General features: G+C 43.9%; 1 protein-coding gene across 6 annotated transcripts in view; it reads left to right on the top strand.

Annotated features, from left to right (window-relative positions):
- RIN2 (Ras and Rab interactor 2) overlaps positions 1–27,076 on the top strand; it is a 1,069,632-nt gene that overhangs the window by 677,619 nt on the left and 364,937 nt on the right. The window lies entirely within an intron of this gene.

The raw sequence follows: 27,076 nt of genomic DNA, 5'->3' as shown, positions 1-27,076 counted from the left end.
TGATTGGCGCCTTTGCCCATCCCACGAAAACAAAAAGAAGCTAGCGTCCACTGCTTCACATTACAAAAAACAAATCTGCCAGGCCAAAAGAAACTCCTACAATGAACGGATAGCTAAATTGAACTCCAGTATGAAAGAATTATTCTCAATCCCAAAAGAGCTAGAGTCCCCTATCTCTCGCCCCGATATCTGCCTTAAAGACAAGAACTGGTGCTCAGAGATACAACTAGCACTAACCAATAAAATCAACACCCTCCAAACTAAAATAAAAAACAAGAAAGACTCTCTGAACCTATCTCAACCAACCAACCACCACCCCCATCTAATGCAAATATCTCCAATCCAAATACCACATTCTGCTTCACCAAAACTACCATCCTTGAGGTGGAAAAAACTATCCTCTCTCTCAAACCATCTAACTGTAAAGGTGATATCTGCCCAGCGCATATCATAAAAGAGGCGGTGAGAGACATCTCCCCTTTCATTTCCAAACTGATTAACGCCTCATTTGCTTCCGGCACCGTCCCAGCCAATTTGAAACAATCCTGGGTACTTCCGCTTCTCAGGAAGCAAACCTTAGACCCTCTTATCGCTACCAATTGCCGCCCTATCACAACAGTACCATTCCTTCTTAAAATTTTGGATAGAATTGCATATTTGCAGATCCAAAAACACCTCGAACAGTACAAACTCCTAGGGGTCCGTCAATCAGGATTCCGACCTTTACACGGGACGGAAACTGCACTGATAAACCTGAAGACACAAATCGATGAGCTGAGAGACCAAGGAAAAACAGCATTATTACTGCTACTCGATCTCTCAACTGCATTCGACTTGGTTGATCATAAGCTCCTTTGTAGGCATCTTGATACAGCAGCCCACTTTTCTAGAGGTGCTGTTAAATGGATAGAATCCTTCTTGAGCAACAGAACTAGCAGAGTATTCTCTCCCTCTGCAGCTGCAGACCCTACCCCTATCATGTGTAGGGTCCCTCAGGGTTCTTGCGTGTCCCCCACTCTCTACAATATATTCACCAAGCCACTGTTCGATGATCTGGACCTTCTGGGTGTCACCTACACTAACTACGCAGATGACACTCAGATTCTCCTCCCGCTTTCCAGGGATCATGGAAAGGACCTGGCGTTGGTGAATAGAATTTATCTCATCATTCAGGCATGGATGGCCACTCATGGCCTATGCCTGAATGATGACAAAACAGAGCTGATCATCCTTGGCTCCCCACCCAACATCTCCAAACTAGGGCATGAATATGCCTCTTTCATCATTGACGGTAATAATACTATCGTCTCCAAGGAGGTAACAACTCTTGGTTTCTACCTGGACGCAACAATGTCCTTTACCAAACAACTGAATTCTCTGGCCTCTACCACAGCCTATACCTGTAAGCTGATCAGAGCAGGCAGGCCCTTCCTTTCTGACGACAGCTGCCGTGTACTTGCCAGAGCATTGATTCTATCAAGATTAGATTACTGCAACGCCCTCTACAGCAGTGCTAATAAAACAATTATCAAAAAACTCCAAATATTACAAAACAATGCCATTAGAGCTGATCTAGGCATTAACAAAAGAGTGCATATCTCTGCCATCAGACGTCAACATAAATGGTTATCGACCCACAATAAAATACAACTAAAAATTGCCTCTTTGACACATAAAGCGATACACAACGTGGCACCAAGCTACCTCATTGACAGAATATCCAGAAGAACTTCTAGCAGACCGTCCAGAACCATTAATACTAATCTTTTGGTAGTACCCAAATTCAAATTGTCTAAGATTGGCGGCATGAGTTTCCCCGTGAAGGCCTCTAAACTTTGGAACTCCCTGCCACACCAGCTGAGAGCCAACCTCCTCTACTCCTTCTTCAGAAAGAACCTCATTAATCACCTCAACCTGACTGAGAATTAGTTCGCCCTGTAACTAGGGTACGTTAGCATGACCTGCTGCTAGATTGTAAATTGTGTATAGATCCAACTACCTAGATGTAAATTATTCTGCCTCTACGTGCAACCTAAGTCTTGCATATTGTATTATATTGTATTATTTCAAATGTAATGTTGACATTTCATATTTTGCCTGTATATTTGCAACATATGTAAGGTTCCCATATCCGTCTGCGCCCTGCTACTCCTGTGTCTGGTGCGCCTTATAAATACAATAAACAAACAAACAAACAAACATTTTAAGTTCATGTGACCTAGCAACTTGAAAGAACCAATGCCTAATCCAGATGAGATTAAGGACCAAATTCACATAAGCGTTTTATAAAGACAAACCCCCTTTGGAAAACGCTCTGTGAATTAGGCCCTAAGTGTTCCTGTGTTTCCTGGTTTCTTTGAAGGGATGGGGCAGAGCCTTTAGCTGTGTATTGTGAATAACAGGCTTTATTGCTTATCAATTTTGGATCAGGAACTCTTTGCTAGTTCAATAGCCATCATCTGAGTGAATTTAAAGTAGCATTGAACTTCTGGAATTAATTCCGAGCCTAGTTAATAATAGCAAAGACAACATTTGCCCATTAGAGGGACTCCGGGGGAGGAACACAAACAAAGCATAGACAATCATAGTTCACTCAATCCGTGTTTAGTACAGACATAACCACCATGCTTTCATGTTTGTCCTGAAAAATGGCATTGCATCCAAGGCTGAAAATCTGCCAGTATTATCCAAAGATAAGTATGTATTTTCAAAGTCTGGGAGAATAATACAATACAATAATATGGGGTCTTGTCACAAACTCTCCCAGATCTTCCATTCCGTTGGGTCAATTTGTCTTTTTTTTTAAAACAGTAACTGTTGTTTAATGTTTGTTTTTTTACTACACTTTCTAACACAATTTCTTTCATGGACAGCACTTGGCACAACTAGTATATTACACATTTCGGTAAAATGCTTTGTTAGGGGGACATGACAACTCCTCTGGCCAAATTTCTCTTCATTTCTCCTGTTACTCTTAAATGAAAGATAAAGGCAGTCCTAGTGGATTATCAAGTTCAAGCTCATATTGAACAGGATAGCCCAGTAAGCACCAGCATCCCATCTTTCAGCCAGTTCATATCACAGAAACAGAATTCAGTGATGCATGAGAAAAAGTACTTTGTGTGAGGGAATGAGCAGAGCTTACAGTTGTGATTTTACTAGATTTGTTACCTGCAATTGACATATAAGATCACATATCGTGGTTAGATAGACAGTTCACTAAGATTTGCATTGGGTCTATTGCCTTAAAATATCTTGAATCCAGGGCTCAAGTCGAGGGTACACGCTGGGGGATGGAGTTCCCCCACTTTATTCAGAGGGTGGACTCAGTCCCCCCCCAGCTAAAATGAGAAACACTGAATGTCCTTGAATTTTTGATTTAAAGACGACCGCAGGGACCAAACCGCTTTTGTCAGGTTTGTAGGCCGGACACTTCACCACTGCACTAAATAACCTGATGAAAAATAACAGACACCTAAAGGTGAAATGTCTCATTTTGGTACTGCAAGTCCAAGGGAAAACATTTGTATTGGTTCTTGGAGATTAAAACATGCACACCTTGTAACGTTTTCAAAAACACTATTAGAAGAACATATCCTCTCTTGGTTTTGTGTGCGTGTTGATTTTATGAAAGGAAAATTGCCATTCGTCCTGTGCAATTTGTGTGGCTATGCAAAGCCAATTTAATGAAATGTGCATATTTCACCTTGATATGCTTATTTCTGGTGACGTATCATCCCATTGCGTTTATAGATGAGTCCCCCCACTTTAAAATTTAGGACTTGACCTCTGCTTGAATCCTTTTAAAGACTGGATCATGACAAATTCCTGCTTGGGTCAACCTTATTCACCATCATTGGAATGCTCTCTTTGGATATCCTGATCTATGTTGGCAATATCCAGCAGATAGTGCAGTGGGGCATGATACTGAGGAAGAAGAACTCTGTGCGTGGTTGCTTCAAGGGTGAAGGAAAACAAGGTAACTTTTAACTTGACAGAAAAATGGGATCCAATACCGAGTGGTCTTTTATTCAAATGTCAGCCCCCACAATGTACCATTCAATGAAGAAATTGTGCTTTGGTGAAAGATAAGCTTCCACAAACAAATATGTGTGATAGGAAAGCCTGACATTTGTTTTTTGTTTTTTTTGTTTTTTGAAATTCATTATTTATTTATTATACAAGCCTGACATTTGTAATTGAAATTGGCCAAAAATATCCTCACATACTCTCTCAACATAATCTCTGTGTATTAATAAAATCTTCCTGTTATAATGCAGACTTACTGTATGCAGTTTTCCCACTACATAAGTTTATTACGTACACAACATTTTATCTCAAGAAACTCACTAACAACCACCATCTCAACCACCCTCATTCACCACAAGTAGACTAGCTATATCAAACCACTCTGTCTAAACCCTCCAAAAGTCTACATCTCTTCCTTCTGGAATCAGTATGCCTCGAGTGTACACACCAAAACCAACATAGAATGAACACCCACAAAGACGCCAGTTGCTCCTGTTTCTACACACTCCAGCAGCTAAGCACAATGCCTCGTCTTTGCCCCTTTCTCCCCCTAACCCACCCACCATCACTTTCCCTTTCAGATCCATGATAGTGCCTAGAGACCATGCAAACGGCAGCGATGGCGGGTATAAATCCACATAAAATAACATACAACACAGTTGCATATACATCACCATATAACTTTGGAACAGCTAAACTGAACTTTCTTTTAGTAACAATGAGGATTACATTCAAATTCAGAACATGGCGTATTTCTGCCAGAGCCCCATGAACCTGAGTCTAGTGCTCTCCATTTCTACACTGAATTTCTCTTTGTGATAAGATGAAAAAATCTTGTTACCCTCTTCTAAAAATGAGGAATTTTAACTCATGGGCTGTTACATTGGCACTCTGGGGCACAAAATGGTGGAACAAGTTACCTTTGCCTCTTACAAAATTTCAAAATTGATCGGGTTATGGAGGATGCCAACTAAGCCTTCATCTGTTGAGCTGTCACCCACCAAGGCCTTCCAGGTTACTTCTGTAAGTTCCCCAGAACTGGAGAGTCGGACACCTGTACAGTGAAGAAGCACATGGGTTGTATGGTACGCAGAGTACAAGAAACCCACAACATAAGCAAATTATTATTTCTTTTATCCTAGGACAAGCCCATTAGATGGTGTCACCATTTTTACACTCCCCAACACACCATGTCACATAAAGTATTCACTTTGCAGGATGGTCTGTGTCTCTACCATATGCAGTGTCAGAGAAAACACACCAAAACAGTAGTTGCTTGATTTTATCAATCAGTATTCATCAAAAGCTTAGTTATCTGGCACTCTCGTCTCAGGAAGGCTCTATTAACCAGCACCAGTTAATGATGTTAATTTAAGGATTCCTGATGAAAAGGTGTCACATAAAGTGAAAAAGGCCAATAAACACACATTCCAGATGGTAGTAGTGAGTTAATAGATGGAGCAGAAGTTGCAGATTTTTAGTTGATCTACACTTTTTCTTTATTTCCTGGCACTCTCAAATCCGGAAAGCTTACATTCTGTTATCCAACTTTAAACAAAATCTGGCACCATTGATTCTCCAAGGTGGCAGATAAAGCTTTTGTTGCAAGGCTGGCACTCTTACCTGGGAGCAGCTTCCTTGACCAGAATGTGCCATGGATCCTGTCCCAAAAACGAACTCCTGCTGCTGCAGTAAGATAAATGCCAGACCCAAATGACATGTTTAATTGTCCTCCTAGATTAGTATGGAAAGTGAAGTGGGTACCTTTATGCACCCGAGTGAAAGGTCAAGAGAGCTTTTAAATATGTTCTAATTATCAGATTTGTATGAGTAACCTTTTAAATACCCTCTAACAAAGTTAAAATAACAAATACAATCAATAATTCAGATTATGATATGACGTAGTTGGGATATCTACGATAGTAGACCAAACAATGCATGAAAGGGGTTCTGTGTGAGAATAGTTGTTCCCACATGTGCCTCCTTATCTGTGGCAAGATCTCTCCTTTGGGTTCACATCATCCTCCCTAGGGTCTTTTAGGGTTCCTTCATGGCTGTGGGTGCCAGTGAGCTGACCATGTACTTGGAATGGGCCACAGACGTCTATTGGGTCAATGAATAATAATGGAATTGTGAGTTAAAAGGACTTTAAGAGTCTGTGAGCCTCACCTGTATTGCAATTGGACTTTCTAAACCTTTGTATGAACACATGCAGTTCAATTGTCTGTTGTTTTCTATAATTCTGAAAAGTTACTGTTACATGTAATATTGTGTAGTTATTGTTATGTACACTGTTCCAACAGTGCCTCCATTGGGACCCACATACCTGCACAGTGCTTCGTTAAAAAGAAGATGCGCAGACAGAGGACGGTGGAACAAAACTTTATTCCACTCCTTTCTCTAGCTGACTTCCCCCTTCCTCATAAAGTAATTTTCCTTATTTAATGTAGCCCCACAATTGTCCTGCCTTACACACAATGAGGAGGATGGGCTTGAGTTAAAGATCTGATGCTACAACCTCCTTCCATTTAAAATTAATAGACCGCGGTTACCTCATTTCTCCAATTAGTCTTCAAGGCCTGATTCTCGCTCTCTGCAGTTGATCTATCCTCAGGTTACTCTAAAACAGGGTTGAACCTGGTTCATTCCTTGATTGGCGTCTCCTCCTCAAATTCCTCTCCATCCCCTTGATAAGACAAGTCCAATTCAAACTCGCTCACTGTGAGCGATTCATCTGTCCATCACCCACTTGCTTCCTTCCAGTGTTTTTTTTAAGTTTGAGGAGTTTCTCGTTATTTTTTATTTTTGTTGTTTTTCAACCCCCATTTTGAGCCATTATTAACGACTCCCTTCTTCTGAGTTATTATCAGTGGTTCAGCATGAAACATAGTGGTGTGTTTGTGTTCTTTGTTTGGCAAACTAATACTGTGTCTCCTATGGCTAGCATTGACTCTTACACACATCTAGTGTTAGCATACAATTTAATTTTGAACTCTGCCCTCACTTCCTTGTCTTGCATGTTCTCATCCTCTGGGCATTGCTCACCGGGTCCCACGACATGATGTATTTGTGTTTGGATGTTTCTTCCAAACATTTCGAATCGATTGTGTCCTCCTATGTATTCCTCATATTTGATAATTATCTTTCCAGCTTCAGCGGCTTTGTAAAAATAATTTCTGGACAGAGTGCGCTGTGCGTTAGCGTCGATGATTCAATGTCCCACGAGGGCCTCCGTCCAATCGTCTACGTCATCCACTGTATATGTAGCACTCACAGCGCCCGTTGGCTTCAGTTCCATTTTTCTGATGGTGCTTTCGTTTCGAGAGAAATTACGGCACATTTTGGTTCACTAAAGAAAACATCATGTCTTCACCGTCGACTCCATCGTCGCCCAAGGCGGATCTTAAGAAATGATGAATGACAAGGCACTGAGAGAGCATAGAAGTAAATTTGTGGTGAGCACAGTTCCTAAGACACCTTCTGTTCCAAAAAAAATGTACTTCCGATGAGTCGAGATATTCTCCTCGCTGAAAAATATCAAAGAAATCTCGAACGAGAAGTTGTTTTGCATCATTATTCATCTTCCTCCAAGAAGTCGAAGAAAAGACATCAAAGTTCTCCTTCTTCCTCGAGTGACTCCTCACCCGAGAGAATCACATGTCCAACGAAATCCGACTCCCCAGCGAAATGGGTAGAGTTGCAGAGGGAAATGATGAAAATCTTCGAGATAGAAGCCCTTATTCCCTTGAAAGAACGGAAGAAAGACCATGTCCCGGTCGCTCTGCAAAAAGGCGACAATGGGAAGTCTAAACTAAGGCAAAACCCTGTGTACCCTCTAGTCCGGGATGCAAGCCTGACGATGATCGAGAGCCTTCGCAGCCTTGAAAGAATGAAAAAGTGTCGACAACCTCGACAAGTCGAGAGTGTAGCCCTTCTAGGGTTTGTCGAAGACAACTTTGATGAAAACAAGATCAGTTCCAACGACGCCCTATATCAAATCCATCGTCGCCTAAGTTGAAGACTTCGACTCCACTATCCTTCGAAGCCTACTGCGAAGACTTTTTCGGAGGCATTGAAGGCAACGCAAGAGAAATCTTATAAACCTCTGCCACAAAAAGATTTCTACAAATCTCTTTCTTCAATTTATGAAGAACTTGAACCATCTGATGATGATCAAATACCTTGTGGCCTTCAATATGGCACTCCAAATGTGCCAGATGAATTTATTTCAGAGGAATCTAGGATTAAATATCTGTATTAAAGACTAAAATCAACCAGTGGGGTAGATACAGCTCCTAAGCTGGAATTTGAGAAGCCAGATCCTGCAGATCATGCTGATAGCTCATACAGACAATTAATGAGCAAAGTAGTAGAATATTTGGGATGGAGTAGACCTACTCTTCCTTTTCAACAAGATGATTTAACGGACATATTAGACCAGGGTCCACAGAGGAATCCCATTTTGCCCTTCAATGTTGCTTGCAGAAAAGGGTTACAACAAATTTGGAACCCCCGATTCTATTCCTGCGGTTAATAAGCACTTTCCTCAAAAATATAGGCCATCCAGCAGTGACCCAGATTATTTAACCAAGCACCTAACTCTGGAAAGTTTGGTAATGTAGGCAGCCACGTCCACTGGAAAGTATTTGCTGCCGGTTTCATGGCTTTGAAATCGGCAAATGCCACATGTGCCTTGTCTAAATGGTCGTTCATCCTGTGGGATTGCGCAGCAATAGTGTCTGACCACATCCCCGAAGAGGAAGAGAGATACGGTTTCCTGGCTATCATCAAGGATGGTAAGGAGGCAATCTGTGAGGGCATCCAGTCAGGTCTGGATACTGCAGGTAGTATTAGCAGATCCATGGCGACTAGTACCGTACTAGGTAGATTTGCATGGGTGAGGAAGTCTGTATTTGCACTGGACATGCAATCTAGATTGCTCAATATGCCTTTTGACAGCTCAAGACTCTTTGGTAGCAAGGCTGATGAAAGTCTGGAAGGGCTACAGATCTCAAATGCAGCAGCTAAATCTCTTAGTGCCACTATTAAACAGCCTCAACATTCCTACTCTGGTACATCATCTTGGAGGGGTAAGTGCTTTTGGTTTCTGCTCCTCAATGGTAAGAGGGAGAGAACAAGCCAGTCATAGAGGACAAAGAAGATTCCCTCCTGGTGGACGAGGGAGAGGTGCTAAATCAGCCCAAGTAGCAGCAGATTTGCCCTCAGTCACTGCTTCAGCAACCTCAAAGCCTCTCTGAGGCCTTAATCCACAAGACCCCAGTGGGAGGCAGGCTCTCACAGCATCTGAGAGAGTGGCAAAACATTACTTCAGATGCTTGGGCACTGGAAACAGTAGCCCAGGGTTACTGCCTTCCTTTTCTAAAAAGGTCTCAGGATCATCCACTGGGGAACAGCTCATTGAAAATTCCAGATCCGCCCCTTATGCAGGACAGTTTGATCCTGCTATAGAAAGGTGCAATTGAACTAGTACCTGAGGCAGAGAGGAACAAGGGTTGGTACTCCCCGCATTTTCTAATCCCCAAAAAGGACAGAGGATTGAGACCCATTTTGAGCTTAAGAAACTTGAACAAGTTCCTCAGGAAGGACAAGTGTCGAGATGGTTACACTTTCTCAGATCCTTCAGGCCCTCCAACTCAAAACCTGGATGGTGTTATTGGACCTTCAGGATGCTTACTTTCATGTGTCTATCCCATCACAAGCACAGGAAGTACCTGAGGTTTGCAGTTGGCGGTTCTCATGATCAATTTCGAGTTATTCCATTTAGGATGAACTCCACCCCAAGGGTTTTCACCAAGTTGATGGCAGTGGTGGCAGCGAGTCTCAGGAGAGAGGGATTCACGTCTACCCCTCACTGGACGATTGGCTGATCAGGGATCATTCTCCCAATCAGACCCTGGATCATCTCAGCGTGACTTGCCACTTTCTCCACAAACTGGGCTTCTCCCTCAATTACAAGAAGTCAAACATGATACCATCTCAAAGGCTCCAGTTTATCGGAGCAGTCCTGGATGCCTCCTCGGGAAAAGCCTCGCCACCTAAGGTGAGGGCTCATCACATTCTGAAGATGGTCACCAAATTTCAGAGTGCCCTGCGTCTTCCGGCCTTCAATTTTTTGAGGTTGCTCGGCCTCATGGCATCATGCATTTTCCTGGTGCCAGAGGCTCGTCTGAGAACGAGATCCCTGCAATGGGCTCTCAGGACTCAATGGTCCCAGTTCGGTATTACCCAAATTGACCTTTTACAATTGACCTTTTGCACAATCGACCTAATTATAGTGGTCCTAATTGACCTTCTGCACAATTGACCTTTATATTATTTTAGTTATTTTATATATGTATTGGGTTTGTTTTGGATTATAAATAATATAAGGGGATGGGTGGGGGTTGCAGGGGTTTTTGGATTGGGTGGGGAGTTGCAGGGGGTTTCCCCTGCATATATGTCCTAATTGACCTTCTAAATTAGGTCAATTCTCCCGAGGTCAATTCCCCAGAGGTTATTTGTGAAAAGGTCAATTAGTATACAACCCTCAATTCTCAGGCAAGATGTCAGCCCTTCTTCAGGTTCCAAACAGGGTTGCACAGGATCTCCTGTGTGGGCCTGCGAGGAAAACATTCTGAAGGGAGAACTTTTTTGGCAACCATGATTGGAGATAACGGTAGTGATGGATGCCTCACTCACGGGGCTGGGAACACATGCCAACGATCTGACAATCATCCTTTGTTGGTCTCCATCAGAGTCAAAACTACACATCAATCTTTTGGAGCTGAGAGTATTCAGACCTGCGGTGAACGCTTTTCTGGCCTCTGTACATGGAAAGAATGTCCCGATAATGAGGGACAACACAGTGGCCATGTACTACCTCAACAAGAGAGGAGGTGTAGGGGCACGACCACAGTGCAGAGAAGCAATGTAGCTCTGGTTCTGGGCAGTTCAAGACGGAACATCCCTATCAGCAGTTCACCTAGCCGGAGAGCAGAACACGGCGGCGGATGCTCTGAGCAGGCAGAGCACAGTCTCTCATGAGTGGGAAATAGCTCAGGAAGTCCTTCAGGAGATTGTCACCCTTTGGGGAACCCCTCAAGTGGATCTGTTCGCGACCAGTGACAACCGGAAGTGTGAGCTATTCTCCTCCAGGGAATTTTCCCCAAGAGACTCGTTCATCGTGGATTAGGAGTTTCCACTTCTGTATGCATTTTCTCCAATCCCCGTCATTCCTCAAGTGATCAGGAGGTTGAGGAAGTTCGGAAAATCCATGATCCTAATTGCCCCAGATTGGGCCAGAAGGATATGGTTCCCGGACCTTCTGGACATGCCCATCTGCCATCCGGTGTGTCTTACACAAATAGAGGATCTTCTCTCGCCAGAGGAGGGTTGTGTTCTCCATCGAGAGGTCAAAACACTCAGCCTTCACACATGGTTTTTGAGAAGCTGAGGTACAAGGAGTGGGATTTCCCGAACGACGTAATGGAGATTTTGCTTTCAGCCATAAGGCCAGCAACAAAATCCTTATACCGCTGTCATTGGAACAAGTTCAGCAGTTGGTGTAGGGATATGAATGTGGTTCGATATCAGTGTGATTCACCTACAGTGTTATCTTTTCTTCTTCACTTAGCAAATGTGGGGCTCCAGATGACAACAATAAAGGGTTATCTGGCAGCACTTTCGATTTTCAAGCGCTCATCAAAGGAAACCTCATACTTTAATATCCCTTTAATCATTCAGTTTCTTAAAGAACTCACTAACGTGTTTGCTCCTATTCCCTTTTAGGTCCCTGTTTGGGATTTAAATTGTGTATTAAAATTCTTAACATGTATCCCTTTGAACCCATGCATTCATGACCATTGAGACTATTAACACAAAAAACAGTTTTTCTAGTCGCAGTCACATAAGCCCGCAGGGTGAGTGAATTTCAAGCACTGTCTTGTAAACCTCCATATAGAGTCTTCCATAAGGATAAGGTGATTCTTAAAGTAAGACCTTTGTTTCTGCCAAAAATAATATCTGACTTCTATTTGTGCCAAAAGATAGTTTTACCATCTTTACATCCCCCTCCTCATCCTGGAAAGGAGGAGGAGAGGTTACATAGACTGGACCCTAGGAGGCTAGGAGGCCTCTCGGTTTTTATATCTCGCGAATGTCAAAAAATTTGCCAGGACGACCAATTATTTATCGGATATACAGGTCAGAAATTGGGTTCAGCAATAACAAAACAGACTCTATCCTGATGGATTATTGTGGCTATCCAAGAATGATATAGATTGACTGGTAAAGTATCCCCTAAGGGTCTAAGAGCTCACTCAACCAGAGGTATGGCTACTTATTTTGCTCTTCATAGAGGACTACTAATTAAAGACATTGTACAGCAGCCACTTGGTCTACAAAACACACCTTTGTAAAACATTACTCCTTGGACATTTCTTCTACTCAAGAGGAAGGTTTTGGGAAAGCTGTCTTGCACTCTGTCAATGATAACTGCTAAGGACAAATCTATATTCTTTTCCCACCTCCAAGACTATTACTGCTTTGAGAGGCTATCAAAGATGAGGAATACGTGGGAGGACACAATCCATTTGAATAACAAGTTACTTACCCTTGGTAGCATTATTTCAATTGGATGTTCCTCCCATGTATTCCTCACTGCCTCTCCCAACCTACCCCACTGCAAAATGTACGTGTTTTACACTCTATGCTCTCCAAGAGTCTTCTAAGTCTAAGGAGGTACTAGTAATTACTCTAAACATGGAAAAAACAGAACTGAAGTCAACGGGCGCTGCACATGCTACATATACTGAGGATGACGTTGAATATCAGACGGAGGCCCTAGAGGGGCATCGAGTCATCGACACTACCGCGCAGCGCCCTCTGTCAAAAATTTTGTTTTACGAAACAGATGAAGCTGCACAGATAATTATCAAAGATGAGGAATACGTTGGAGGAGCATCCAATTGAAAGAACGTTACCAGGTGTAAGTAACTTGTTCTTCTGATGGACATTTCTATGTTTTGCTGTGGGGGTGTATTTTGATAGGCCTCAGGAGCTGGTACATGAGCTGTTCAAGAAGCTTACCAGTTAGATGAGCAATTTGTAAGACCGTTTCACATTTTCCATGAACCCTTCTACAGTCCCACAATGGCGTGACCTTTCAGTGTTTGAAGTCCATATATTCTGCAAAAACCCTTAAGTCTTGGCTGGTATCGGGGGAACAATATCTGATTTGACTATTTACGGGATGCCGTATGCCATGAACAACATGTCCAGTGTGTAAGTGATTTCAATCTGGTACACACCCAAGTCACACCCAGCATTTAGTGCGCAAATGAAATCCTTATTTATATTTATCTATAAGTTCAAAATTCTGAACGATATACCACTCATATCACACCCTTCTCCTGAGACCCCCCCCCGGTCACACTGAACCAGGAATCAGGCTAGTTTGCAAAGGCAAATATTTATTTATGTATTTAGAATTTAATCACAATATATTTTAATAGGTAACAACAATCACCAATGGGGTGACAGAACACTGAATAATATCTTTCATACACTAAAAATCAAGTACTGAACACAAAAACAAATGCAGCACATAAAAGAATAATTTTGGATTGGTTTGGAACAGAGAGCACTATGGTTGGAGCTTCCCCCTGCAACACTCCTCAACCCACCAATAGGCAATTAAATAGATGTGAGGAGAGAGCAGGTATTCAGGAATAACACAAATCAAACAGAATATCACTCCCACCTTCCCCCTTCAAACACAAGAGAAACACGGAATTGACTTTTCAACTGTCAGCATGGCTTTGAAATTGTCTTTGGAATTGGCTGAGCAAAAACACCAAATGCGGTCAAAAATACTTAAATTGTTATAAATTCCTATGGAAGCCGCTTTGGACAGATGCAAACAATCACAAGCAATGATTTAGTCAGAAGAAAACATTTGAAATCTCACAGTCCAAGTAGGAAATAATCTAAAGCTAATTCACACGTGTACAACTTTTCAGAATGTCAAATCGCAGCAAACTTTTCCTTGTGCGATATTCGCTATACCAGGCCAATCACACTGCAGTTTAGGATCCTACGGATACTTAAGGATGTTAGGTAAAAGTAGGAGTTGAAATTTGACTTCTATCATATAAACTGAGGGAGTTATATAGGTTTTAGTAAAAGACGTTTTTGCAATATAGGCACGAGAATGGAAAACAGACATTTGCTTTTGAAAATGACAGATGGTTTTGATTACACTATATTATGACTATGAAAAAGAGAATGCCACATATGAATCTTACAGTCACGTGATCAGCGTAACCCGCCTGTTGTGGATACTCTACTTCTTCCTGGGATTTACTTTAGATATTCAAAATCACTAGGAAGTTAACACGGGGAGACCCTCAGCACAAGAAAGTTTCTAACAATACTGGAGTTCTGAATTAAAGATGGGATGGGTTTGAGATTGGGATCATACAATTCAGATATTATGGGTCACTGTTCTTCCTATTAATACCTACAGCATACGTTATTAAATTGGACTGTCAGTTCTGGTCATGGATTGGATCTGTGAAGGAAGGACAGCACATGAGGCAGGGAACTGGATCAGCTAGGCCGGTCACCGGATTTGCACAGGATCTGCCCTTCTTGTTTCTGGGTGTTTCAAATAAGCGGGATAGCGAGTTCCTCTGGCAAGCCTTGTGGTGGCAAGTCAGATAGTTTCAGGATAGTAGTTCAGAAGGCTTTCCACACCACAGCACTACACTGGGTTGTGAGAATAAGTTTGAGGATTTAGGCCGTGCTGAAGTCAATAGTTCTCTACTGCTTTGCAAGAGTCTTGGCATCTGTATCTGGAAGGATGTTAAAGCTGGATGTAGAATGCTGGAAGAAAGTGCTTTGCCAGAATCAGGAAAGTGAGCGAATCCATGAGCTTCTAAGTGTTGTCAGCTGTCTCTATTTATCCTTTCAAATGACATCACACAATGGGTGTATGGGCCTTGCATCTGAGTGATTGGATCAAGGCCGGATGATGTCACATTGATGGTTTAGCTTTACAGTCCTTAGAAACCTATCGGATTTTATCCTGAATACAAATTTCTACATTGGTCAACTCTACACAAATCACACACAAAGGTTCCATATTTTATATGGCATCTGTTCATCAAAATCCTGCAGCTGTGGGATCTTGTTTCACCTTTCTATAGAATTTTGTCCTTTCCGCCATTAAAACACATTTTCCAAACTTTCTGCAAATTTCCACAGATGTGTGTGTTTACCATAGGGATGTGTGTATAAAGTTGTAAAATTCTAGCATTAACACAGTTCACATAAAACCACATATATTGCCATTCCTGTCCAGAACATGTTACATAGTTCTACCGCCTCTTAAAATGTGCAGCCAAAAATTAGACTAACAGATCTATCCTTTTTATATTTTTCCCCACTTTGAATCACAAGTTATGAGTCTCTAAAAAGTGTTCATTGTTCCTTCTTAACAGCAGATGGTCCGCCCATTCGTCTCTCCCTGGAGTCCAGGAACAGCCCCTTCCTTTGGGGAAGTCCTTCCAGGAGCAGTTTATGACCCTTTCACACCTCCGTTTCCTGGGCTGAAGGATCTGCCATTGTTCATTCTCTTTCTGTAGACAAGAGTCTGGCCTAACCCACAATTATTATCTCCCAGTGAGTTTCTGCTTAGAGGATTTCCCTCCCCTTGGGAGAAACCTGCTAATTTATTCTGAACCTTAAAGTCCAGCAGAAACCAAATCTGTTGCATCAAACATAAATACATTACTTTCTTAGCTTTAACTCCTTGGGATCAAAACAAAACTGAGATGTGTATTGCTTTTAGCAACAATCCTTCTATGTTTGCTAATCTGGCAGATTTTTAGTTTAGATACTTTGGAGTTTCATCAGGAGCTCATCTGACAGCTGTCATCCATAGGTAGCCCAGTGTACCGCAACCAGATTTTGACAGGATCTGTCAGTTTACAGATAATCCAGTTTGTCTGAGGACATGTTTTGCTCTTTACACTTTAGGACTTTGTATATTCGCCATGCTTCATTAGATTACATGAATTTTAGCACCAAGCGAGATTTTGAATGCTGGGAAGTGTTGTGTTTAGGCATTTTGGAGTTTTTAGCAACACAGCAAATGTCATTTATAGGCACATTTTGGGGATTTATTTGCAAAGCGCTATTTCTCTCTCTGCACTCTGTTTGCTGGTCATGGAGCCCACTGGCACATTTTCTGCAGTGTGTGCTCTATCCCACCACACATGCACCATGGGTGGCAGGTTGTGCATCCATCTTTTTGTGCATTTAAACACGCGGTTTTGGAGGTTTTTGGCGCACATAAGAGTTTTGCCGCCATTGTTGCCTTTTCTTGCACCATAACTATCAGAGCGATGCCACATAAGATAGCGGAGTGGGTCAATACATCCCACAAGTGCCAGTATGGTCTGAGTGACAACTGTGGATGACGCTGTTTGTACTTCCGGGAAGCAGGAATATTCATCCATGGCCACCAGTAAGTAACATTCCCCTCCACTGGTCCAAAACATCAATATCCACTTCCTCCCACATGCCCGGCGGCAGCTCCGTCATTCGTAGTGGTTTTCGCCTTGTGGTTTTCTCTGCTCTATCCCACCACACATGCACCATGGGTGGCAGGTTGTGCATCCATCTTTTTGTGCATTTAAACACGCTGTTTTGGAGGTTTTTGGCGCACATAAGAGTTTTGCCGCCATTGTTGCCTTTTCCTGCACCATAACTATCAGAGCGATGCCACATAAGATAGCGGAGTGGGTCAATACATCCCACAAGTGCCAGTATGGTCTGAGTGACAACTGTGGATGACGCTGTTTGTACTTCCGGGAAGCAGGAATATTCATCCATGGCCACCAGTAAGTAACATTCCCCTCCACTGGTCAAAAAATCAATATCCACTTCCTCCCACATGCCCGCCAGCAGCTCCGTCATTCGTAGTGGTTTTCGCCTTGTGGTTTTCTCTTCAATGTCTTCCTGTGTGTTTTATTGAGGGAACCAAATTTTCTGGCGTAAAATGTGCTTTGTGGGCATGGTCCCTCGTGTGCCAGGTCAATCACTTGATATCTCAAACCATTGGCACTACTAGTTTTTCATCTTTTGGGATTAAGTCATCTCACGATAACACTGGCTCGTCCCTGAATAACAGCATATGCCTTATGTCATTTTCTGTGTCTATGGTCTCCTTTTCCCCATTTTTGTTTGCATGTTTACAGCACCCATTCCTCAGGCACTCTGTGATGATGTGGAAAGCAGGATCACATTCCAACTCTTGCTGCATCACAAGGAGATCCAAGCCCGTTGGCATCTCCTGGTGCACCACATAATTGATGTTTTTGTCTGCAGTCGATGGGATGGGGCTTTTAGACTCCACCGGGTGCTGTGAGAGGTAGTCAGCCGGATTCTCCTCTTTCCCGGGCATGTGCATTATGTGAAACATGAAGTCCTGTTGCCTTAATCCTCACCTTGATATCCTCAGGGGCATCCCATATATAGATATGGGTGCCTGGTGATCAGCCACTACCATAAATGGCTTCACATACAATAAGAGGTGTAAGTCCTTTCAGGTTCACACCACAGCCAGCTCTCCCCTTTCTGCCTGCAAGTACGCCTCTTCGGTATTAGAGTGGCTCCTGCTGGCATATGAGACACCCTGTCTCAGATGAGGTTTGCACAGTCAAATTGAGTCGGAATGGCCCCAAGCCCTACCGGGCTTGCACCCACTCTCAGTTCTGTGCACATGTCTGAGTCGAAGTAGGCCATGTTTTCAACCACTGTAATCCTACGACATATGATTTCAAAAGCCTCGTAAGATTCCTTTGACCATTGAAACTTGGCATGTTGTTTTGTTAAAGCAGGCAACAGGGCTCTGACTGTGGCAAAGTCCTTGATGTATCTCATGCAGTAACTAGCAAGACCTAAGAAGGATCATAGGTCTGGCACGCTTGTGGGTTGTGGCGTGTTATTTAGCCCTGTTCTGAAAAGATGTGTCTGAAAAACCTGAAGTGTGTTTTTCCTGAATTAACACTTGTCTCTGTTCAGCGTGAAGGTGTCTACTTCCAGTGCCATGCACACTCTTGCCAGCGTGTCATCATGTTTCTCCACAACCGTACTGAACACCAGGATGTTGTTGCTGTAAATTATACAGTTTGGCACATGTTTAATGACATTGTGGATCTCAGCTTGGAATATTTCGGCAGCCGACATGAGCTCAAAACGTAGACATTAGTACCAAAAGAGTCCCAAATGCGTTACAAATGTGGAGATATACCGCGACTCTGGTGCCAGTTCTAGCTGGTGATACCCTTTGTTAAGATCCAGCTTCGAGAATATCTTGGCCCCATTGAGCACTTGTGTCATGTCCGTGATGCGGTGGGCCTCATGGCATTTCCTCTGGCTTGCCTGGTTAGGGCACCTCATGTCCACGCATAACCTGATAGTTTTGGATACTTTCTTGGGTACTGTGACAATAGGTGACACCCACAGCATTGGTCCCTTGGCAGGTTCTATTAAGTCATGTTTGAGTAATGTATGCAATTCATCTCCCCCTGGCGTTGTATGTTCACAGGTATGCCACGGTAGCGTTGTGCTATAGGCTGGATTGACTTGTCGATGTGAAGATGTATCTGTTTGTTTTTTAATTTTGTTAGGCCTTTGAACAGTGACAGAAATAGTTGGTCCATCCTTTCTACTGTGCCACTGTACTTATGGGCCATGCGTTTGTACAACACATGTATTAGACCAATGTCCAGAGCCAATTTAAGCTTAAGATACATCCACTTTCAGCACGACTTCTAACATATGAATTTGGAATTTCTGTGATAGTGTTTTGTAACTGCAGGTAGCTTTAAACATCCCTTTGAATGGCAGTGGCATTCTTGACCCATATGGAGAGATGTCTACTTCTGACAGGACAGGGTTGGGGCTTTGTAGATGTTCTCATATGTGGCTTCACCGATCACATTTACTGTTGCTCCTGTGTCTACGTGAAATTCTTCTTGTAAGCCATTATCTTGTAGTTGCAACGTGGGGCTATGATTTATGGCTTGTTGATTGCCTGTGTCATATAGATAACACTTCTATCTCTACTTATCTGGGGAGGAGCTGGATTCACCCTCTGAGGGAGTCTTCACATTCAGATCATGTATGTTTTGCTTCAGTCGCCTGTACTGTTGTATGTTGGATGAACAGGATGTCCCTCTTTCTAATGGCCTTTGCCATCTGTGGACTTCTATTCTCTTTTTAGGCTCTCTTGATGTCATTCTTTCTGCTTCTCATGGTTGTGCGATGAGGATGTCGCTTGTGATCTCTAATTTGCTCTCATCGGCGGTCCTGATCCTGTCACCCCTCCTTTGGGTGGGTTCCCCACTATCCGACACACACATTGAAAGTGATTTTCCGCTCCACACGCAGAGCAAAGTTGGCCAATGGCCAGGCATGTCCCTTATTGAGGGAGTTCATATCTGCATCTGAAGCAGTATTGATCTGTTGTCTGTGGGAGCGATGTTTAGATGATCTTGTTCACCGCCGCCAGGTGTGATGGGTGTACCTTTCATCCATCTATCGATTCAAATTGTTTTTCTATGGCTATCCCTGTGCAGGGAAGCATCAGGATCTCTTCAAGTGATCGCAGTTTTTGTACCAGCTTCTTCCTGAAGATGGGGCATTCGCAGTTGGCTATTGTTTGGGAGCGCAACACTTCCTCATTGGAGTAATTGTGAAAAACACAGTGCTTAAATGTGTCCATTATCTCACCATTGTTCTGGGTCTTGGAGTTCATACTCCTCATTTGTTTTGGGTGAAAATATTCTGTAAGCACAGCTTTTAATCCTCCAAATCAATTCATGGTTTCTTCCGGCAGTTCATATAAGATGTGTTGGGTTGTTGTGCCTACTGCCAAAGTGAGAAGACATTTCTTTCATTAGTTATCTCAGGGTCCCAGGGATTCGATGTAGACATTACAGTCTCCTAGCCATCGTACCCACCTAGGCCCCATGTTGCTGGAGTCTTTCAGTTCAAAGAGGCCCAGTAATTACAGTGGCAACGATTCCTGGACAGGTGCTGGGAGCATCAATGCTGAGGACATGGCCACTGTGGCGGGTATATCTTCTTCTGACATCTTGGGTATCACGGACACCGCTCTGGAGCTCTCCAGTTATTTCTTCTCCACGCCCTTATGCTGCAGTGTGGGTAAATTGTGTGTCAAACTGTCAATGCTCTTTGTCATCACACGTGAGGCTCGCCTTTATCGCCTTTGGAGTCTGGAGCCATTATTACTCTTGAGAGGCACTTCGTGGACCCTTATCTGTCCTGGCCCCTTGTCACGAGGACAAGATGCTGAAAATCGTCCTTCTCTTTTCCTTGTGGCTATGAAGGGCCACGCCGTTCCACACACAGAACGTTGAGAGGCGCATCGCATATACATGATGGGGTGGATGCCTCCTGCAGCGGGTTGGTCGTGGAGATGCTGCACTTGCCATTTTCCTGGATGGAGGTACACGGCGCAGGCCGTTAGCACTGGATCGCCAATGTTATGTGCGCTCTCCCAGCAATCCCTCCGTTGGGACCCACACAGCGCTTCGTTCCAAGGAAGGCACTGACGGTGGGGCACAAGAACTTTATTCCAGTTCATCCTCTAACTGACTTCCCCCTTCCTCCCAACGCCATTTCCCTTTTTTAATGTAGCCCAACAATGGGCCCGCCTTACACACAACGAGGAAGACGAACTTAAGTTAAAGAACCAAACGCAACATTTATTAACATAACTTTTACATAACAATCTTATTTCTGTAGATATAGTGTGCAGAGTGTACCCGATTTGAAGTGCATCGAAAGTGTATGCTGTCTATTAGTTAAACCATTCTTCAACAATTTCTGAAGTATCACCTTGACTGCTCAGCCGTAATACCTATTGGATAGTCAGGGTTGCTCTGAGGAAACACTGTGTTAACCAGGACAGGCAAAAACGTCTCAGTTCTCGGAATAAGATCTAATGGAAATGTTGTGCCATACAACTCTGGCGGGTTTTTCGCGCTCCATAAAATCGCACCAGGTGGTTTGGCAGTGTGTTCATTTCCTGGAGAGACACTAACACTGCCGCTTCCTGGCTTTAACCTTCTGGCAGGCAAATAAATATAGCTATCTAGTTACCAATGCTCAAAAAACACTTTAACAGCAGTTTTTCCCAGTCAAACAGTTTTTTTTTTAACCGGGAAAATCTTGGCACCAAATTTAAATAGCACTACAGCTATGCAACTGCATGAAAACACATTTTTAGTAGTAAGATGGAGTGGTTAATTGCGAAATAAACTGCATTCTGGGGTATCTGGCCACTTTCCAATGCAGAAATGATAAGCTAAAGGACAGAGCCTCGTATCGGAAATGGTCTAATTTTAGATGGGAGTGGATGCGTTTCCTGCACGCAGTTTCACTATCAGGACCTTGCTGCGTGTGCACCCCATGACAATGTGGCTATAGCAAAATAACGGGAGGGCGTGGGCGCTGGCCTATCGGTCCACATCCTCTCTCTGGGACGCTGGGGCCTAGAGTGATAAGCTCAGCTCCTGCTCTCCACTTTGTCGAAAGGGCAAAAGGAGATGTTTCCTAGAGTTGTATTTTCTTACCTCAGGACATGTGTTCTAATCCCAGCATTGCCTATTAGGACGCATCGTGTGATTCTGTTGCAGTCTCTTAATGTCACCATGTCCCATTTCCATATTTGTAAAACATACAGTGCTAATAAACCATGCTCAACATCAGAATTAAGCGCTATAACAGTAAATCGACATGCACGTGATGGTGGTGTAATACTGTTCATGTTAAAGTATGGCAATGCCCTGAATGCCAGGCTTCCTGCCATGATGATTAAAAGGTTTCAAGCTATTTACAGCAGGGCTGTACTACTTCCTGTCCATCGAGGGAAACAAGAGACCGCCTGTCTTCTGAACCAGACACTTTGCTTGTTGCACGTGACAGAACATATCCCATGCCTCTCCCCCCACCATTATCTGGAGGTGTCCCCACCATGGGCTCATTTCACCATAGTGAATTGTCCAATGTCTCCCATTTATCATAAGGAGATCATACATTGACCACCTTGCCTAATGTTTTAATGTCTGTTTGCATCAATAGCAGCACCCTCCAAAAACATCTCACTTCTGCCTTCTTGAAAATTTGTTGAGAGTGTGAGTTTGCGTGTGTGTATGTGTACATGCACATACCTATAAGTGAAACAAGAAATAGCCCTTATACCCACCCCCTCAATAGCCGAATCTCTACACCAGCAGGTTAGCCTGGAAGGGAACAAGAACCTGCAGTCTGATTTAGAACTCAAGAGTCTCCCACCCCAGTGCAGACAGCCATGACATGGAAAGTGAGCAGAAGAGGGAACGGTGGAGAGGCGCAGGTGGTTGCAGCAGGGAAGGTGCATAAGCATTTATCACTTTCAGGTGCGGTTAAAGTGGGGAAACAAGGTGTTGGTTGGCCTCATATTTTGATTCTGTGGCCCATGTGTCTTCTGGTCCACGGGTAAATGTACCGCTCTTCATCAATTGCGAGAAGCAGAAATGCTGTACTTGAAACATGGTGATAGAGGTTCTGCACCAAGATTCCACACTTGACCACAAATCTGATCGGGGTCATAATGTGGCAGGTCGACTTACTGACACACATGGCTTCCCAGACTGACTTCTTGCAGTGCAAAGGCTCCCCCTCTTCCTGCCATATCACAATAGTGTCTGTTGCATGAGCTCAATGACCCTGTCACCTCCAACATCCGGTTCGTATGTGACATGCATCCCCCAATCATATGTTCTGGCTCTCACCCTTGAAAGGGACATACTGGCTCCAAGTTGCTTTCATCATGCACCATGTCCTCCTTAACCTACCCTATCCCTTTCATTTTTGGGTGGGCTGGTGTTACTCACCGGAATGGAGAGTGCGTAAACAGGCCGGACCTCTATTGCTGGGGAGTTGCTTGAAGGAGCTAGGGTTGGAGCCTCCACGCAAGCCTCCTCTCTGTGAAGGAATGAACTCTTTAAACCGATATGACCACCTGCTGAACTGTACAGACAAGGGGACCGATCGATCAAAAAAGCGGGGAGAACAGACCGTCATAAACCCAGGCTGTAAAGGAAAGGATAACAAGTTAAACAATCTGCCAATAATTAATCTGTTTTTTTCCCAAGACTATTCCCCTTTAGTAGTACCTGGTTTAATCTCCCCTTAAGCCAAAGGAACCGGAGCAACCTATAAATTAGAGAGGCTTTAGTATATGGCTAATGTATAGTTCTTCAGTATGGAAAAACCAAGAAAACTATACTTTACCCCTGATGGAAATAGGATTGACGTAAAGAGTCCTGGGAAACAACGAAAGTATAAAATAAAAAAATAGGGAGGTTAGTAAGGTAGCTATCCCCGAACGGAACGAGGGTCGCACTGGTTTCGGGATGGTGCACCACAGCAAAGCGTTCAAAAGATGCACTTAGGAATGAAGTCGAACTCCACAGAAGATGGGATTCCAATTAGAGTCTTTCTTACCGGAGTAGTTACTATCCCAGAGTCCAGGAAGCAGGCAAGGGGTCTGGTACACAGGCGGTCACGAAACACAACAGAATCAGTGTTCAAGAGTTCCGAAAGCAGGCAAGGGGTCTGGTACACGGGCGGTCAAGAAACACAACAGAATCAGTGTTCAAGAGTTCCGAAAGCAGGCAAGGGGTCTGGTACACGGGTGGTCAGAAAACAGTTCAATCGAGGATTCAGAAGAAGGAGTCCGTGTGCAGGCAGGGTCGGTACACGGGAAAAACAAGGACTTCACAATTCAAGATACAGGGAGAGCACTTCGGAAAGTATGCCGGTTGTAACTTTAAACAGAAGCAGCGTTCTGTATGCCGCTGTGGAATAAATAACAACAAAGAGGCGTATCGTTTGAAAATGAGGCTCCCATCTCAACGCAGAGAACTACAACGTAACAGGTTTTCTGGATACTGTAGTTCGTGTAGAAATTTGCCATGGCAGCTGCCAGCGCGATAAGAAGGGCGCATGCCGGCGCCGTAACCCTTTATGAAGGGCGATCACTTTCCTGTCCCTTATTCTGGTGTTACCTGGAATTGCCCAATTGTTCTTGCGCATACAAGGGCAACGAGGCAGAACCCGGGAAACGTGGCGCGGTCGAGGGTGAGGTGTAACAGCAGGGTTCAGATACCTTTTTAGCCATAATTCACAGGTGTCAAAACTCAGGCAGGCTTTCCTACCACTCCCCACAGCTCCATGTATTTGCTCAATGCTGCAAAAGCCTGAAGGCTGCTAGGAGCATGCTGTGTTGCTGGAGCCTCAAAGATTGTGTCATTGTGTGCAAATTCTATATCTCCCTATGTCTGAAATTATACATAAGCGTAATGCCATGTAAATATGCAAACACATTTGTAGTCTGCTCTCTACTTCTCTCTACATTTCTTATTCTTCATCGCCTCTGACTTTCTACTATCCAGTCAAAACCCTAGCCCATACTGTTTCATCTGTGTTTGAGATGCTTGTGATGCAGCAGATTACTCTCTGTAAAAGGGGACATTTTGATTGGCTTGCAAAATCTGACAGAAAGAGTGCATCCTCTGCCCCCTGTGGTGAGGGCCAGACATTCCGCCGGATTCCATTTTTTTAGGTGTGACAGTCTTTTCATATGGATCAAATGAATCCCTTGAAAGTGCCACAAAGTACATAGCCAACCCACTGGAGCGTCAGCTCCAAGCAAATGTGGTTTACGTTGCTTGCATATACTTACCCGTGACCTTGGGCTGCAAGTTCCCGCCTCCGCAGACGGCAGATTAACTGGGAATGTGCTCATATGCGTCTGACCAGTGGAGCCGGCATGTGAAGCCAGCCTCTACTAAAGGGTCTCATTTAAGGGCCATTTCACCACGTGACTGTGCCATTGCTACAACATACGCTGATCCTGCCTCTCAGAGACCTCCGTACTACCTAAAATATGCAGGCAAAGGTAAACTCAGCTGGGATGGCTGTCAATTACAAGGAACGTCGGCACCAAGCAAGTATGGCTGCTGTTACTTGCATATACGTACCCGAGACCTTGGGCTGCGAGTTCCCGCCTCCGCAGACAGCAGATTGGTTGGAAATGTGCCCATATGCTTATGACTAGTGGCGCCAGCAGGCGAAGCCGGCCTCCACGAAAGGGCCTAATTTAAGGGCCATTTCACCACCTGTCTGTGCCATTGCTACGAAATAAGCTGCTCCTGCCTGCCACAGAGACCTCCGCACTACCTACAATGTGCAGTGGAAGATAATCTCAGCTGGGATGGCTGTAAATTACAAGGAGCGTCGACTCCAAGCAAATATGGCTGCTGTTTCTTGCATATACTTACCCGAGACCTTCGGCTGCGAGTTCCCGCCTCTGCAAACAGCAGATTGGCTGTAAATGTGCCCATATGCTTCTGACTAGTGGAGCCAGCAGACACAGCCGGCCTGCACTAAAGGGCCTCATTTAAGGACAATTTCACTGCCTCTCTGTGTCCTCCTGCCAAAAGGTAGCTAACCCACCTGCCAATTTTTGATTGATCATTCCTGTCTATATTCAGTCACCTGATTACTCACATATGTGTACTAGTGCTTCCATGCCCATACCTGTCCTGTACCCAGATACTATTGAGGGCTTCTCCAATGCAAGATGCATGTTTATGACTCAAAAACATATGGGCTGCTTTCTACCGACCTATACAAGACTGCTATGTCCTCTACTGTCTCAACAGGCAGCGCTTGCAGTGGAGTAACAATGCTGAAAATGTTGGGGGGGGGACAAGGGTGGGGTGGAGGGAGCGAGGGTGGATGGTGGCTCTTAGGGATCGTTTCTGTCAAATTGTTCGAAACAATCTGGTCGAATGGTAGATTTGACTGAATTCAGTCACCACCATTAGATCGAAGCCGAAGATACCGAACATGAAGAGCTGGGGCTGCGGGGGTGTCCCCCGCTTCCTCAGCAATGTTGCCAGGGGACCCAACAAAACAAATAAGAAAAAGGGACTGCAGCGTCAGATCCGACCCACGTTAGATGGATGGATCTGATGTTGCAGGGTACAGGAGAGGCAGCGGATGGAGAAAAGGTAAGTAGGGGGGTTGTGGGTGTACTGGCAGTTTGGGGCGACATGGGTCTGTTTTTTTGTACCGAGGTAAAAACGTATTCGCAGCAAAAATGACTACGGTCAATTTCGCCGTGATTTTGTACCTCGGTCAAACAACCTAAATCCCTGAGGGATAACACTAAACTACTACACCACAAGAGTCCGTTGCTGACACACTGTTATAACTTTCATAAGACTGGTGGCCTATCTCTAAAATCAAATTGGGCTCCCACACATCTTCAGCCAGCCTGCCATGCACCCATTGACACAACATAACATTCACAAACTTAATTCCAATAGAACATACAAACAATGCATTATTTATCATTCATTCAGACACAAAAGTCAACACACATATGCTTGCATACACTCTCACTCACACACAAATGCACCCAGCACCTCCATTGACATACACAATGTGCACACATTTATATGAACATATACAATAACACATGGAAACAGTGGCGCAATGTCCATTGAGCAGACACGACTTTATCACCCCCTGATCCCTGAAATGATGGGCTGAGTTGACTTGACCTAGCTGAACTATAAAGCCATGGCAGAAAGAACCAGATTCACTGTAATGTCAGCAATTCCCTTGATTTTTCCTTTCATTCAAAGGCAGGAGCCATCGATTAATGCAGTGCAGTGGGTGAAATGCCATATATCTCCAAACTTGGATTCTGCACAGCACCTTATATGTGTACGTGCTGATAGATTTTTTCTACAAGATTCTGACTGATTAAAATGAAGGTATGTTTTCATGTGTTCAAATGGCTAAAAGCAGTGGAGTAATAAGCCGGGAGAGGCAGGGGGGGCAGGCTGCCCCCCCGTGGCTCTTTTGAGAGCTAGACAGGGACATTTGTCATTGG

This window comes from Ambystoma mexicanum, chromosome 4q, assembly GCF_040938575.1.
Source record: "Ambystoma mexicanum isolate Mex_15411 chromosome 4q, UKY_AmexF1_1, whole genome shotgun sequence".
Classification (NCBI taxonomy): Eukaryota; Metazoa; Chordata; class Amphibia; order Caudata; family Ambystomatidae; genus Ambystoma; species Ambystoma mexicanum.
Note: the sequence above shows the minus strand (reverse complement) of the source record. Positions and strands in the feature narration are given on the sequence as shown.